Genomic DNA, 15342 nt, shown 5'->3' on the forward strand with positions numbered 1-15342 from the left:
TAGAAAATGGAACTTTAAGGACATGCAATTTTATCCAACACGTGATATTGGATTTCTCGACAAATGACATCGAAATTTGACCACTCATTTTGCCTAGTGGTTAGAGCGTCCGCCTCGGAAGTGGAAGGTCGTGGGTTCGAAACCCGGCAGAGTCATACCAAAGACTTACAAAATGGTACTAACAGCTGCTTCGCTTGGCGCTCAGCATTAAGAGGTTAGTGTTAGGACTGGTCAGCTTGGTGTCAGGATAATGTGACTGAGTGGGACATCATGCTACATGTCTGCGGCATGATGCCCCAGTGCAAGACATCACTATAAACTGCCACACTGCATACATCGTAGTGATATGACTGAAAAATTGTTAAAGCTACGTTAAAAATCCTAATCACACACACACACACACACACACACACACACACACACACACACACACACTTCAACTCCAACTTTCTCATTGGACCAGCTTTTATCCGTACGGTTCGTCATACTATCTGCTGTTTGATGCACACAATGTCGTGAGTCTTGAGACAGTCCAATCCCTATTCCCAACAAAGTTAACCTGATTGGTGTAACTGTTCTGTTTGTATCGTATCCCCATTAAAAATTCCAGTTTGCAATTCATTGTGAGTTCACTCGATACAACTGAGGTTTTTATTCTACGGAAGGCATTGGACGGTGTTCACCCCATAACTAAAGCTAAAAATGAGCTTTGGGTATTTTGTTAAATACAGGCAGTTGCTTGATGGACACCAGTGAGGATAGTATCGCTTCCTCGGGGACTTCATTCGAGGATAGATCGCTTGCTTGGGGACTTCATTCGTTTAACAGCAGTGGTAAATTGGTTTCTAAAGTGGAAAGCTTATTATTGTCAGCGCCAGGTAAGTGTCGTTCAAGTTCAATCATAAATAGTGTGCACATACCACTGTATGTTGCGTGCAACACTTATCATCGCTTCTTTTTCTCTCGTCAATTTCATGTAGTACTTGGTTGTAAATCTTGTCAATCAACTTGACTCATGCGACATATGAGTAATGAAATTTGCAACAATTCAAACAAAATGTCGGTAAAGTAATTTGTTGCTGATAATAAATAATTTTGAATGCCACATTATGCCTTTGTATGAATCCTTAAACTTTTTCTTACACGATACATCTCTCTCTCTCTCTCTCTCTCTCTCTCTCTCACACACACACACACACACACACACACACACACACTGGAATCTGCAACAAGTGAAACATATTGTTCAGGGCCGGACAAGGGGTGGGGGTGGGGTCCGGAACACCTCAACGCTACCCCCCCCCAAAAAAAAACGTGTACACACAAATGTACAGTTATTTGTCACTTTAAATTTTACCATCGTTTTATTCTTGCGCACGTTTATTGCATATTATGCACGCTTTGAGTAAACAGACATAAGTACTTTTGCTTTGCTGTTCTTTTGAGAAAAGTAAGGGCTCTTTTTAAGTTTTGGAACACCCTCCTCCCCAAACACTTGACTAAATTGGCCCCGATGTTGGGAGAGTATTTTGTTATTTATACTAAGCAATCCTAAAAGATTTTTTTTTTATGTTGGGAAGAATTAAACACACATACACAATTGAATTTGCAGAAAGTGAAACAGTATTGTTGCTGGAGTATTCGCCTACTCATGACGAATACTATTTAAGGCGACGTTTGTGAGCGAAGGTTGAACTTCTTAGATAATGCATCTCTCTCCCTCCTCTCTCTCTCTCTCTCTCTCTCTTTCTCACACACACACACACACACACACACACATACACACATAGTCACCTGTATATTAGCTGTGAAGCGACGGAAGGTGCCAGTAATCTTTCTGCTCTGTTGTTTACGTTATTGATACTTGTATACGTTTACGTTACAATTATTGATATTTATGTGTGTACGTTACAAATAGTGATAATTTTATATATGTACGTTACAAGTATCAATGCTTACGCATATTTACGTTACAATTATTGATACATTTATATGTGTAAGTTACAATTATTGACACTTTTATATATGTACGTTACAAGCATTGCTATTTACACATGTTTACGCTACAATTATTGATACATATATATGTGTACGTTACGTTATTGATACTTATGTATGTTTACGTTACAATTATTGATGCATATATATGTGTACGTTACGTTATTGATACTTATGTATGTTTACATTACAATTATTGATACAAATATATGTGTACGTTACGTTATTGATACTTACGTATGTTTACGTTACAATTATTGATGTATATATATGTGTACGTTACGTTATTGATACTTATGTATGTTTACGTTACAATTATTGATACATATATATGTGTACGTTACGTTATTGATACTTACGTGTGTTTACGTTACAATTATTGATACATATATATGTGTACACTACGTTATTGATACTTATGTATGTTTACGTTACAATTAATGATACATATATATTGATACTTATACATTTTGTGCACATATTTATCATTGATATTTATATATGCTGATCTTTACATTTTATTAACCATAATCAAATGCACGAATTTCAAAAACGTATGTAATTGAACAATCATTTAGCTGGATATGCTTCAGAAACAATTCAGGTACATTTCAATATTCCCAGCTGATGGGAAAAATCATTCATGCATACATACATGCATGCATGCATACATACATACATACATACATACATACATACATACATACATACATACATACATACATACATACGTACATACATACATACATAGTGTTGTACCTAACATTCTATGGGCAGGTATATGGTGTACCTCAGACCCACATTAACAGGAATTGACAATCTTTCACAGGGTCAAAGTCAAATCCTGTGGGAGATCTTGAATTTTGTAATGAAAAGATCCAAATTAACATGCAGTTTTGCATCATACAGATCTTTCCTTTCGTTTAGATCTATCGTCTATTCAGTTACTAAGACAATTTTCTGTCTTTCTCTGCTCTCCACATCACGAGAGCTGGTAAGAAATGGTAATCTTCTACTCTCCTGTTAGACAGATATTCATCAAACACGTCAATCTATTTTCTGACAGTCGTTTGCGTTTTACTGCCTTTTTGACCTTTCGTGTGCTAATCGTTTACATGTAGCTGTTTGGAGAGGAATGACAAGAGCAAGCTTGCGAGCATTCTCCATAGGGCTGGAAAACTGAATTTGGGATAGTTACCACCTCTAACTACGTTTTTCATAAAGTTTATGTTATGGTACCCAGGAAACTAGTTGGCCGTTTTCAAGTGTGCAAGGGTCAACAGTTCTTGAAAACACTATCAGTCTGCAAGTCACAATTATATGTAGTTTCGTCACATGACATTGACAAGAAATTACTGTTATAAATGTTTTAGTCAACCTCATGATCATCACCTCGGCTTAGAACAGTCTAAACCTATACAGCTATCCCACGTGATCTGTACGGAGCAGTTGATGCCATTCAGAGCTTGCAAATCCAACAAATTGATAATAGACCCTTATTTTCTGATACGTATTTTCACCTTTGCTATTTAATATACAATTCTTATTGCCAGGCCACAGTATCCTCGATATAGTTAAGCATACGATTCACAACACACTTGCATGGTGCGTTTTCGTAGCACGTTCAACGCACCTGGGATCAGCGCTTGCCTCGTGAACAGTAATAGTCGAGCTTCTCCTGTTGTTGCATTTCTGTTCAGTCACAAAAGAGTTTGAAATTTTTAATTTTAAATCAAAACAAATTAATATTGGATATTACTAAACTCGTTTGTTTTAAGGCCAGGGAAGTTTGTTTCCCACCGTCTTAGGTAGCAACGCGTTTTGATTGGTCTGTTTTAAACGTCCGATTCAGGACTACTCTATCATTGGAAATATAATTGCTTGTCTCATTTGATTGCTCACTGATAAAATCTTCTCTTGATTCAATCATTTTAACATTAAAGAAATGAGAAGGCACCATCTATTTGGGAGGTTTCACCATTGTTGTTATAGTCGCCTACACGACCATCTTCCTATCGCTTATATTATTATAACTAATATTCCTGAATAGTACTCTGCATCATCGCCTTTAAGTAAGTATCTCTGCTATCTGGCGATTGACTTATTCCTACGCCGACCAACCACGCATGCATGTAAGAAAATAGTTCCAAACATTGGCTCTTTTACGTATTTTATTGATAACTTGCTAATGTCAATCTAAAATATGTCTTGATTGTAATTTCTATTAAGTACAATTCTTCTAAAAAATGTAAATGTTAACATGTCTTTTTGCAAAACGTAAAATGACCAGTGCTCAGTGGAGCACTTCAGTTGTAAAATTTTCAGTTTCGGAGGTGCGTAGTTTGTGTAAATTGTCAAGCTCTTTAATTTCGGAGTTGGCATGAATCGCACATATCCCTCGAAGCTAGTATTGCCCAGTTGACTGGTGGTTTGTTTTTGCCGCTAAGCAGACAAATTCGAATCTCCAAATAAAGCTAGGGTAACAGTTTTGGACCAATTATCGTGATCAGTATAGGTAGTAATGACATAGGGAAACCATGCTTGCATCAACTGATTACGATATTTCATAAAAGGATAACACTCCTATACAGTTAAAATTTACCCGCGCTCTTGTGAACACTGACAAGTGATGTAGGACATGGAATTCGGTATGTACAAGTTCTTATGTCACGTGTTTAGGCTCGACTAAACAGTAACACAAGAAAGAGTGAAAACAACAAGCTTTGAAAAAATAATACAATAATTTATTTCCCTGGAAAAATTCTGTAAAAATTAAAAAAATATGAACTTACGGTTTTATAGAATAAAATCAAAATAATCCAAGAATAACATTTTTGAACTCCTAATAATAAAATGTTCTACTGATTTCAAGTTCGAATCCCGACGAAGAATCCAAGATGGAAAACGATGACGCATGGTGAAATATGTAGTGTTGAATTCTACAGTTTCTTATAGAAACAAGCATTATCACTCCGGTTTCTGATAGCTGAATACATTTCTTATAAGAAAAGTCTTTGATTAAAAATCTCATATGAGCACATGTATTTTCCAGGGAAAAAAGAATTAATCCTTTTGAATCCAAGTAATTTGAAATAACTCCAAACAGCACAACATACAACTTGCAGTTTAACAACTCAGCTTCTACTGAGAATACTTTTCCAAAATACAGGTTATATCGTCTTCTAAACGTAAACACGGGGAGGGGGGAGGGGTCACGTGATCATGTTCTGGAAGCTTTTAGAAACTAAGTAACTGTTAAAGGTCACGTACACCCAGTGTGACCCTGACGAAAACCAATCATTTTACTCTAAGAAATAAAAAAATAAAATTATTTACATCTTAAATGCGAAGTCCCATCATGACCTCGACAACAACCAATCATTTTGAAGTGATGATATAACATGTTTACGTGTTCACGCAAATTTTGAAACACGGTCAGGATTTAGATCAACACCCGGTGTTTATAAAACAAACAGCCAAGGTCAAACTATTTTCTAAAAATGTTTCATCTCTAAAGAATAAATTTACATTACAATATCATGTAATAAAAAACAATAAAAAAATGACAAACAATTAAATTGAAATAAATATATTTTAAATCAGATATAATTAAATCAAATATACATAACACAGTGTCTCAGTGAATTTACATGTACATTCGTAATCGACTTGCACTAGGGGGAATTTAAGATTTTTTTTCTGCCTATGAACTATAATAGACAAAAAGCAAGCCCAAGCAGAATTTAGGGGATATCGGAATAAAAAAAATCCCGCGCTTAATGTGCAACGATACATACATACATACATACATACATACATACATACATACATAGAGCTCGATGAAGCGAGTATCACGTAACGTGTATGATGTAAATTCAAACGAGGATTCGATTACAGTAAAACATATCAATTTAAATATCCAGTAAAAGATCTACTCACATATTTAATAATAATAATAATAATAATAATAATAATAATAATAATAATAATAAAATATTATTATAATGTGAACGTGAAGTACACCTCTCTTATACCCAAGAAGTGCAGGCTGCATGAAAGTACCTGTTACGACTACTTTATAATAAAAGTCATTCCATTCTTCCTACCTTACTCATAATTTCGTCGGTATAATGAACAACGGTAGTAATTCGCACCGTAAGCCGAAAAATGCCTTGCACTAAGCCGCATTTCTCTTGACCCGTGAAACTTTATCGGAAGCAAATAAAAAGAAATACTCTTAGAAATTTTTGAGACGATATTTAAATCTTAAACGAACCTCTGTTTTACTTTGAGTGTGACCTATAGGTTACTTACGAGCCATACAAGTGTCGATTGCTATATATTTCAGTGCGTTCCTCCCAACCGACAATAAACTCTTGAACTACTATGCATGCTATTTGAAATTAACATAAAATTGTTCTGCTGTGTTAACTTTCAGCTTCTCGCTTTTAAACGTGTTTAATAAGAGCTAATTACGACAGAGAGTTCAATACGCATGGAAGTGCCAAATCAGATTATAATTATCATAATTTATACATGTTTATTCTCAAGGTCTCCAAATCTCATGCCAAGAGTTTTACAAGTGTGCCAGCAAAAATGTCATACGTTTTTTCTCCCCATTTTCTCTTTGCTTGTCAAAAGAAAATGTCATTTGCAATAAACAAATTCAAATTATAAGAACACAATACATAGATACTATATACTGTTTTTATTTGGCGGTTTTTTCTTTCCTTTTGTGGTGAAAATATTTCGCGCTTTTGATTTTACCGTATTTTAGGTGTTGTGATGTGACGCTCCTGTAAAAAATGATTGTATTATTACTAAATGACAACTGATTTATTTTTACGGGAGACTGATTTATGATAAATAAAACGATCATTCATCCGACCCAGTCCACAGGAACCTCAGTATTGAGCTCGTGACCTGAAGGATGCTTTTACGATTCCCCATGGCCGACAAGAGGTGGGGGGTCAACCGGGGATATATCTCCGGGGCCCGGGCCATGCAAAACCCGTTTAATTTTATAAAAGATATTTTTTGTTTGAACAAGAGCAAGGAGAGACCCGGGTGTTTCCTACCCCAGGTCCCGTGATCGCTCTCAATGATCCTGCGATTCCCACCATTACATCAGCCGGGATCGTCTACCGCTGTGTGTCCTTGAGCAAAGCATTTTACATGTCTCGACACGATATAACCTGCCTGCATCTGCAGTGTTGTAAAATGAAACAACAACAATAACAACAAACACACCCGACCCGGCGCAATTTTTTTCCTCCTAAATACAGTTTATACCGAAACAGACCTGTTAGAATGCATGTTTTCGTGTTTGGGGGAACACATTTTTGGGATTGTGTTTTCAAATGGACCCGGACTTTTAAACATCAAACGTGACAGTACGGTATTTGATGCATTGTGTTAACTATTACATTTGTAAGTCGGCATGTATCTATACTGACAGCAAGGTAGTATTACCCAGGAGGTTTCTTGTTCAAACTACAAACATTCCAGGTGTGAACTATTTTTCAGTTTCTTCTTGTACATAGATTCACGTTGGCATATAACAGAGTATTTAAGTTAGGAGCGCAAAGAGTGGACGAACATTGACTTTTTCTCCTTACCAGTTCTAAGGACTCCTTCCTTAAACCTTTGATCTACGAAAGTTTGTTTAGCTTGTGTTACTATCCCATTCGGACGTGTACGGTTTCGTTCACCTTGATTATGTTAGCATACAAGCCCACACACTGTTGAAGCGGCTTTGTTTGCGAAGCTAACCTTCATAGGTGTAACTATTGATTTCCCCTCGAAATGTTATAGTATTTGGCATGTACAGCTGTGTTGTTACATTAGGAAGAGGAGAAGGAAAAAAACTACAAAACAGAACATGGTTTTATATTGTGCACAATCAAGCATCTTTGGTCATACAGAAACTTGGTAATGGAGGATAGAAGTTGACTCAGGGTGTCATGGCTTTACCTGCAGACAGTGACTGAATTTTGAAGCGCCAGTACTGACAGCAACAGGTATGTTTTTAAAGGTATTATTGTTCAGACAACTCGCTGTTAATGTTCACTCTGTCATGTCGCTCTCAGTTATAAATTGCCTTATTTCCCATAAGGCACTTGATTTAAAATTACAAAATCAGTATCACTTCCGCAAAATATTCACAATACCCTCACCCCCGTTGTAGGTCCATCTCTCTCTCTCTCTCTCTCTCACACACACACACACACACACACATGCATAAACATAAACAAAGGTAGCATAGGGTTGTCAATGAAAACATGAAGGTAACAAGCTTAATATTGACACTTGAGATAAGTGCTGAGAGAGGACACCTGTGAAACTGCGCGAAACCGACCTGTCCCATGTCAGTGGGCACATTCGCTTTTCGAGGTTCACCCTGGTAAGCAGAACCATTTGTGTGCCATGTACAGTCTCATTGCTCCAGTACTCTTCATTAATTATATTGATGTGACGAATATTAGTTGCAGAGTTTTCGTTCTTCACATTTTTCCAGGTAGGCAATATATGCCGCGGAATGTAATATTTACAGCCAGTACGTCATATCATGGCTGATGTACTACATCACAACCGGTATAGGCGCCACATAATTTCAGGGTAATTTTTATTTATTTTGATTTCCTTATTTCCAGACGTCTTAAATAGGACTGTGACTAAAATGGGAATTGCAAGGTATCTGCAAGTATTAATCACATTGCCAAAGACTCTCTTGTTTCCTCAAACATTCGCGCACATACTAAAGCTCCGGTATCACCAGCGGTGATCACCAGAAAGTAACCCATTTTGGGATGCTTCCTAGTTTGTGTTTGAAGCGAATACCCAGTCTGTGTGTGCAGCGATTCCCCGTCTGCGCTTGCAACGACTCCCTAGTCTGTGTTTGCGACGATTCCACAGTCTGTGTTTGCAACGACTCCCCGGTCTGATTTTGCAACGACTCCCCGGTCTGTGCTTGCAACGATTCCCTAGTCTGTCTTTGCAACGACTTCCCTGTCTTTGCTTGCAACGACTCACCAATCAGAGTTTGCAACGACTTCCCCGTCAGTGTTTGCAACAACTCCCCGGGCTGTGCATGCAACGACTCACCAATCTGAGTTTGCCACGACTCCCCCATCTGTGTTTGCCACGACTTTAATTAACACCATGGCTTTTTTAACATTTGTCTCATAATTGTTTAGTAGCTGAAGGAGAAATAACTCACGGTGCAAAATAAATCGAATTAGGCTTCACCCACAACGAGAATTAGAGACACGTGAGGGTAGAGATTTGGGTCATCATCAGTGGCGTCACTCTGGTTGGTGTCACCCAGTGCGGTAGCTCATGGTGTCAGCCCCATGGTCCTCAATCCGTAACAGACCATACAGAATCCTTAGTAATGTCATTTTGGTGTCACACCCTCTGATGGTGTCACCCGGTGCAGTCCGCAACCCCCGCATCCCCCTAGCGACGCCACTGCTGTGCCTGCTAGTCATGTATTTAACTATGATCGGTTATCCGCTTATGAAATCTGACTAGACCGAGCAGTGTGTGCTCTGTAAAATTTGCAGTTTTTCATTTTGGTGTCACCTCTCTGAGATGGTGTCACCCGGTGCGGTCCGCACCCTCCGCACCCCCCTAGCGACGCCACTGGTCATCATACATTTTATGCTGTTGGAAAAGTAAATGCAAACAGTTTTAATTTTCAAAGTATGAACCTGTTATATCCCTGACCTTTTCTGGACTGTTGTTTAAACACGTTGTTGATTTTCACTTTGTGGCATGCATACTCCTTACATATATAGCAAATTAGAAAGTCCACTGCGTATACTGAACATGTTTTAAAACATTTGACTTTGTTCTAAATTTTACTATTGAAAAGGATCGCTGTTAGTATGCTGCCTTGTGGAGAACCCATATCCCGATGACGGCCTTTAGAAAGAGAGGTATCTTCTTTACCCATGAAATATCCATGTTTTCAGAAGAATGTTATATAAAATAACATAGACCTAGGTTGAATAGGGCATTCATTATGCCGTAATTTCTTGTGGTGTCATAAAATTTCTTAAAGTCCCAAAATGTCCACTGGATGTTCCTTTAGAATTGAAGGAGTATTCTGGAAATTCATACAAAAAGTACATAACTATTTTAAGGGAAACAAGCTCAAATGCTTCCAAAATTGCACACTTCTCTCTTAAAGTATGTTAACCACAATATCTCAACAATCAGTAGCCTATTTCATACATTTCTAGACTGTGCTGAATGCTGTTTTTGTATAATAACAGCTAACTAGAAGATCCGTAAGATAAAATTGCAGTCAAAGCTCTTTGTCGAAGAAGTTTATGGGGTCTGAACTTGTGACACTATTTTTGTAAATTTACAAGATATAATAAAAGCTATTGTTTCTAAAGTCCACGTTCAATCGTTGGTACAGTACAAGTGGCTACATTATTGAAAGTTTTCTTTTTAAAATTACAAAAGACCGAATTTCATTATATCCTTTAACCCTGTACTTGTCATCAAACTATATGTGGCTCAAATACTTTACAGCACTATACTTGATTTAAAGTCGGTGTTCTCATTGATTTCGACACACCAAGCATATCAGAACATCTGTATTCATGTCCCATATTAGATGGTGGTTTTACGCCCGAATTTACAATGAATAAATTATTTTGTCTTCTTGTTTAATGTCATATCAGTCAATTTAAGATAATACCAAATTTACAAGTTCTATTAGTATATAATACACTGCTTGTCACTTCTTTCAAGTTGGAGACATTTTCCGTAAATCGAATCTTTAATTAACATTTGAAGCACGCTGCTGTCAACAAAACAGCGAACTGCATATAAATAAATACAAGCAGACTTCAACATTCCGTTCAATGTTTCATATCATTCAGTGTCGTAGAAGACATTAAATACATTTAAACATGCTTGTATGATTGATGACGTTTAAATTGACAGACACTCCAAGTATTTAACAAAAAAGTGTACTAAAACAGGCAGTTTAAGGTTTTTCCCACGGTGCCAGCAAGCAGCCCGTGTACGGACGAACACAGCGTTATATACGAATCTTTATCATACGGAAACCGCATCTTCGCAAGCCAAGGTTCCGATATGTTAACCCTATCTACACCTTGGCGGATCGATCAGATAGTTGAAAGCCTTTTCCTAGCGACATCTATCAGACTTCATGAGTTGCCTCCTTTGTATACATTGTCATGTATCCAATAGCGTGTAACAGCAGTGCGTTGTACATCGGCCGAAAATGGTGGCGGCAATTTTTTTCAGAAGGATACATTTTTAGTTTAAAATCGAAAGCATCATTACGCACCAGAGAGAATCAATTACAAGTGTATTTAAAAAATGTATTTGTTAAAACATGGACCGGCAGTGGAAAATCAGCCAAGGTGTAGATAGGGTTAACATATCGAAACATTGGCTTGCGAAGATGAGTGAATCAGTTGTTTTTGAATACCCGAAAGTTTGTGATTTTATGCCTTATTTACATACTTATTTGAATGCTGACATCACACTCTGTGGTAATTAAAAACTCAAACCCAATATGTTCGGACTCGCGCTAACTGTTTCATCTCACACTATGTCTTTTTCTGTACTTTTTCATCTCTTTTTCTTCTTCTGGTTAAAAACGAGTATAAAATGATGCTAAGATAAAAAGAGTGACTGATAGATAAAGCCAACAAATATGAATATTTATGCGTATCCATTTATTTTATTGACTTGTAGAGCATGTTCTTACAAGCAGTCTCTTTTTTAAATCATACTGTTTGCAATTTCACATCCGGTCACGTGAATCAATATTGATTTAAAAGGCGAACCAAAGTAATAGGACGGAATCTGTGAAATAATTGGATCTTTAAAACTTACGTATTTGATGCAAGGAAAGTTAAACAATTAAACTAATTTTAATAAGGCTGTTCTAGATGAATTTGCTGGTGGCAATCAGAAATGTTGTCTAAAGACCCCAGCAAATTGAGAGTTATTACGTGTCAGCATAAGCAAAGAAAAATCATGCTGAAAGTTATTGCATATACCGTCCGATGCTTGAAGTTTCAAAAGTAAAAAAGAAATGAAACAAAAAAAAACGTCATTGGGCATGTTATTTAATCTGAATATTGTACGATATTTACACCCAAATATGAATAAGTATTCCGTCTGCATTAATTACACTCCTTTATCGTTATGATAGCTAATGTAATTATTGCTTTGTTAAGTTCCTCTGAATACATTAAAATAATGAGTTCCATTTGTTTATAAAACACCTTTTCTGGTTTAAAATATTCAGCATAACAAATCAGCTGACGTATCGAATTCGTGTTATAATTTTCCTATCGAATTTGTGCTATAACTTTCTTAACTTGTGTTATAAACGAACTATTTGCCTTGCGAAAGGAACTGAGAAGAAGGATATATCAACATATGAAGACTGCAAATTCTTGAGATTGTTTTCGTTAAAGTTATATAGCCAAAACTGTGCAATAAATATTTAAAATCGGACAGCAAAGTGAAATGTTTCTACAAATGTATCTGAAATTATGGATAATGAAAATATATTATCAGGTATGGACAGTGTATTTAATTTAATTATTTGTCATCATTTAAGTTAGAACAGTAAATATTATTTAATTATCTGATATAATGTAAGTATGGACACCAAATCTAATTATCTGATTTAATGTCTATAATTATTCTCCTAGTATGAACAAAAGATGTTTGGCATATATAATTGATTCATTGGTTTAACCATAATGATCTGTAGTACAGTTAAGATTCCTTCCTTTGTTGACTTTATGTTTCGCTAACCAAGTGTAGAACGGTGAAATATCGGGAATGGGACATTTTTTGTGGGCATGCGCTTTGGAGCTAAATGAGGTAATTTTAGGCGCTACGATCAGTAACGCGGTTGCAACCGTGAAACCCCCTATAGGAAACACGGTACTAATTATACGGAAGAACTGTGAACCAGTCAAGAAATGGGTGAAATAATATAGTATTTACGGGCTTGGTGGTCCATAATTAGTTAATAATGAAAATTAAAATTTTAGTAAAAATATCTTTTGAGAGCTTATCCTTTATGTAATTTAATATATATATATAGACAAATTTCTACTGATGCAATTTTAGCATTTTTACAGGCTTGACTCAGGAGTACTCAGTAATGAAAGTAGCACCTGATTCATTTGGTGCAGAATCAATAACATGTGTTTCATGCACATGTATGTAAACAAAATTCTGCGGCTCATATGGTGTTCTCCACACATAAGCTTGCACCAAGGTTAGATGTGCATGGAGAATTATAGGTCTCATCATCAGTATCCAGAAATTTTAAGTTATTGAATTTTGAATATGATAGTGTTTCCATATGTTTACTATTGGAGTTGAATTAGTACCGTGAGTCCTATAGAATTTGATGCCCTAGCTGGAATAAACTACAAACGTGAACTGGTCTAAATTATTTTTAAGTGCCATTGTCAGAGATCTCAATCTTTATTCAGGTGTGTTTAGTCTCATGTAACCAGATCTCTTGCTTGGCTTTTTAATATCTACTCAATGCGTGCATCTGGTAAAGATTTATGATTCTGGTCTGGAGTTCCACCATTTTGCACAGAGTTCAAAATTTAAAGAAATATATTCACATAATTTTCGACCGCTAGTTTAACCTATTATAAAAATGGAAATATTTTATATATGATATCTGGGCGAAGGGATAGATTTGGGTTTGAGAGTACGCAGCTAAGCCTTCTTTCGCATATTCGTCTGCATAGCTATTTTTTTACTTCTTTAACTTAAGAGATAAGTTATATATATTTAAACGAGCGGACACATTAGTTTTAGTTTTTGGATATTTAGTTGTGTAAGTTCACTTTCGGAAAATAGTTAAGTTGACATCGATCAAAATTCGTTGTTGTGTTTCAAAGACAGGCAACGTTAGTGTACTTTGTGCTTTTTTCAAATACATTTCCACCTTACACAGAAGCAGACATTTTCATCAGGTACTTGCTTCAGACTGCACGTGATCATGGTTTATTGTAGAATTTAAAATGGTTGTAGGGGAAATTCCTCTTCTTTATTTGTAAAAAAAAAGGAAATTTTCTGAATAAGGGATGAATTTCGTGTAGAAATAAGTGTAGTGTGCAACTTTTGCTCATTGGGCTCATTTTTGAGATTTTGAGAACGAGTTTTAGCTCTACTGGTCATGGATCAGAAGCGTTCATGGGATAGTTTCTTGTCCGTTCGCTAGTACAAGTTTATTTCCTCTATTCATGAAATGCTTAAATGATTCACAAGAAACTTTAGACACATTTATCCCATGGTCTGTTTAGGCCTGAATGAAAATGGCTGCCACTCGGTCATCCAGTATCGCTGCCACACAGACATCCAATATCGCGGCCACAGTGGCCATCATGAAAATCTTGTTATCGCTACTTCCTCTGCATGGATAATCATATCAGTATAGACTTTTCGCTGAAAGACTTATTATGAAGTCTAGATGGTCCTAAATGAAATAAGGCCGATCGATGTCCAACATGGCTGCTACAGCAGCCATCTTAAAACTCTAATTATCGTTAATCGCACTCAACGGAGAGTCATATTGACATGGGGTTTTTATCAGACAAGTTCTTGTGATGTCAAATTATTACTAAATGAAAACGGCCAATCGGATGTCCAATATGGCCACCACAGCTACCATCTTGAAGATGCTATTATTGGTGCTCCTGAATGGTTGGCCATATCGGCATGGGGATTTCACAGAAGGAATTCTGAGGATTTCTAGTTGGTCCTAAAAGAAAATTGTGCCGATACGGTTTCTAATATGACTGTCAAAATAGCCATCTTGAATATCTTGTTATTATTACTTCTCCTTGATGACTGGTTATATCGACATTGAGCTTCCACCAAAAGTTTTCTTATGATTCTAGTTGGTACTAATAGTAATGGTGCTAATATAATAACGAATGTCGCCATCATGGCATCTTGAAACTCTTGTTATCGTTGTTTGTCCAAGACGGAAGTCATATCAAAATGGGGTATCCACCAGAAGACTTCTTATGGTGCATTGTAGGTCTTAAGTGAAAAAGGTGCCAATTGCATCCGTTATGGTCACCACATCAGCTGATATGAAAATCTTGTTATCGCTGAAGAATATCAAAGATAGTTTCAACACTCCGCAGTTAAAAGGAAAAAATGGGCTTATCTTAAATTCATGGAAATTCATTTCCATTATAAGTAGAGTGTCAGTCACATAGAGGGACTCTTGGTTAGAATAAACACGGAGCCCGCCATCGCGCATCCTGGAATAGACATTGCATTGGTGTTCCCAGTAGT

At 36.5% G+C, this 15342-nt stretch overlaps 1 protein-coding gene across 2 annotated transcripts in view; it reads left to right on the plus strand.

The window, feature by feature from the left end:
* The first annotated feature begins 751 nt into the window (after positions 1–751).
* LOC149770173 (uncharacterized) overlaps positions 752–15342 on the plus strand; it is a 69597-nt gene continuing 55006 nt past the window's right edge. The window contains exon 1 of one of the 2 annotated variants that reach the window (XM_089949287.1): positions 752–878. The gene's annotated coding sequence lies outside the window, so the exon portion shown is untranslated. Of the gene's footprint in view, positions 879–7352; positions 8019–15342 lie in introns of those variants that run through there. The other variant, XM_089949286.1, reaches the window with a different exon arrangement.

The sequence above is a fragment of the Sinohyriopsis cumingii genome, unplaced genomic scaffold (assembly GCF_028554795.1).
Source record: "Sinohyriopsis cumingii isolate HCF-2022 unplaced genomic scaffold, ASM2855479v2 utg002552l, whole genome shotgun sequence".
Lineage (NCBI taxonomy): Eukaryota > Metazoa > Mollusca > Bivalvia > Unionida > Unionidae > Sinohyriopsis > Sinohyriopsis cumingii.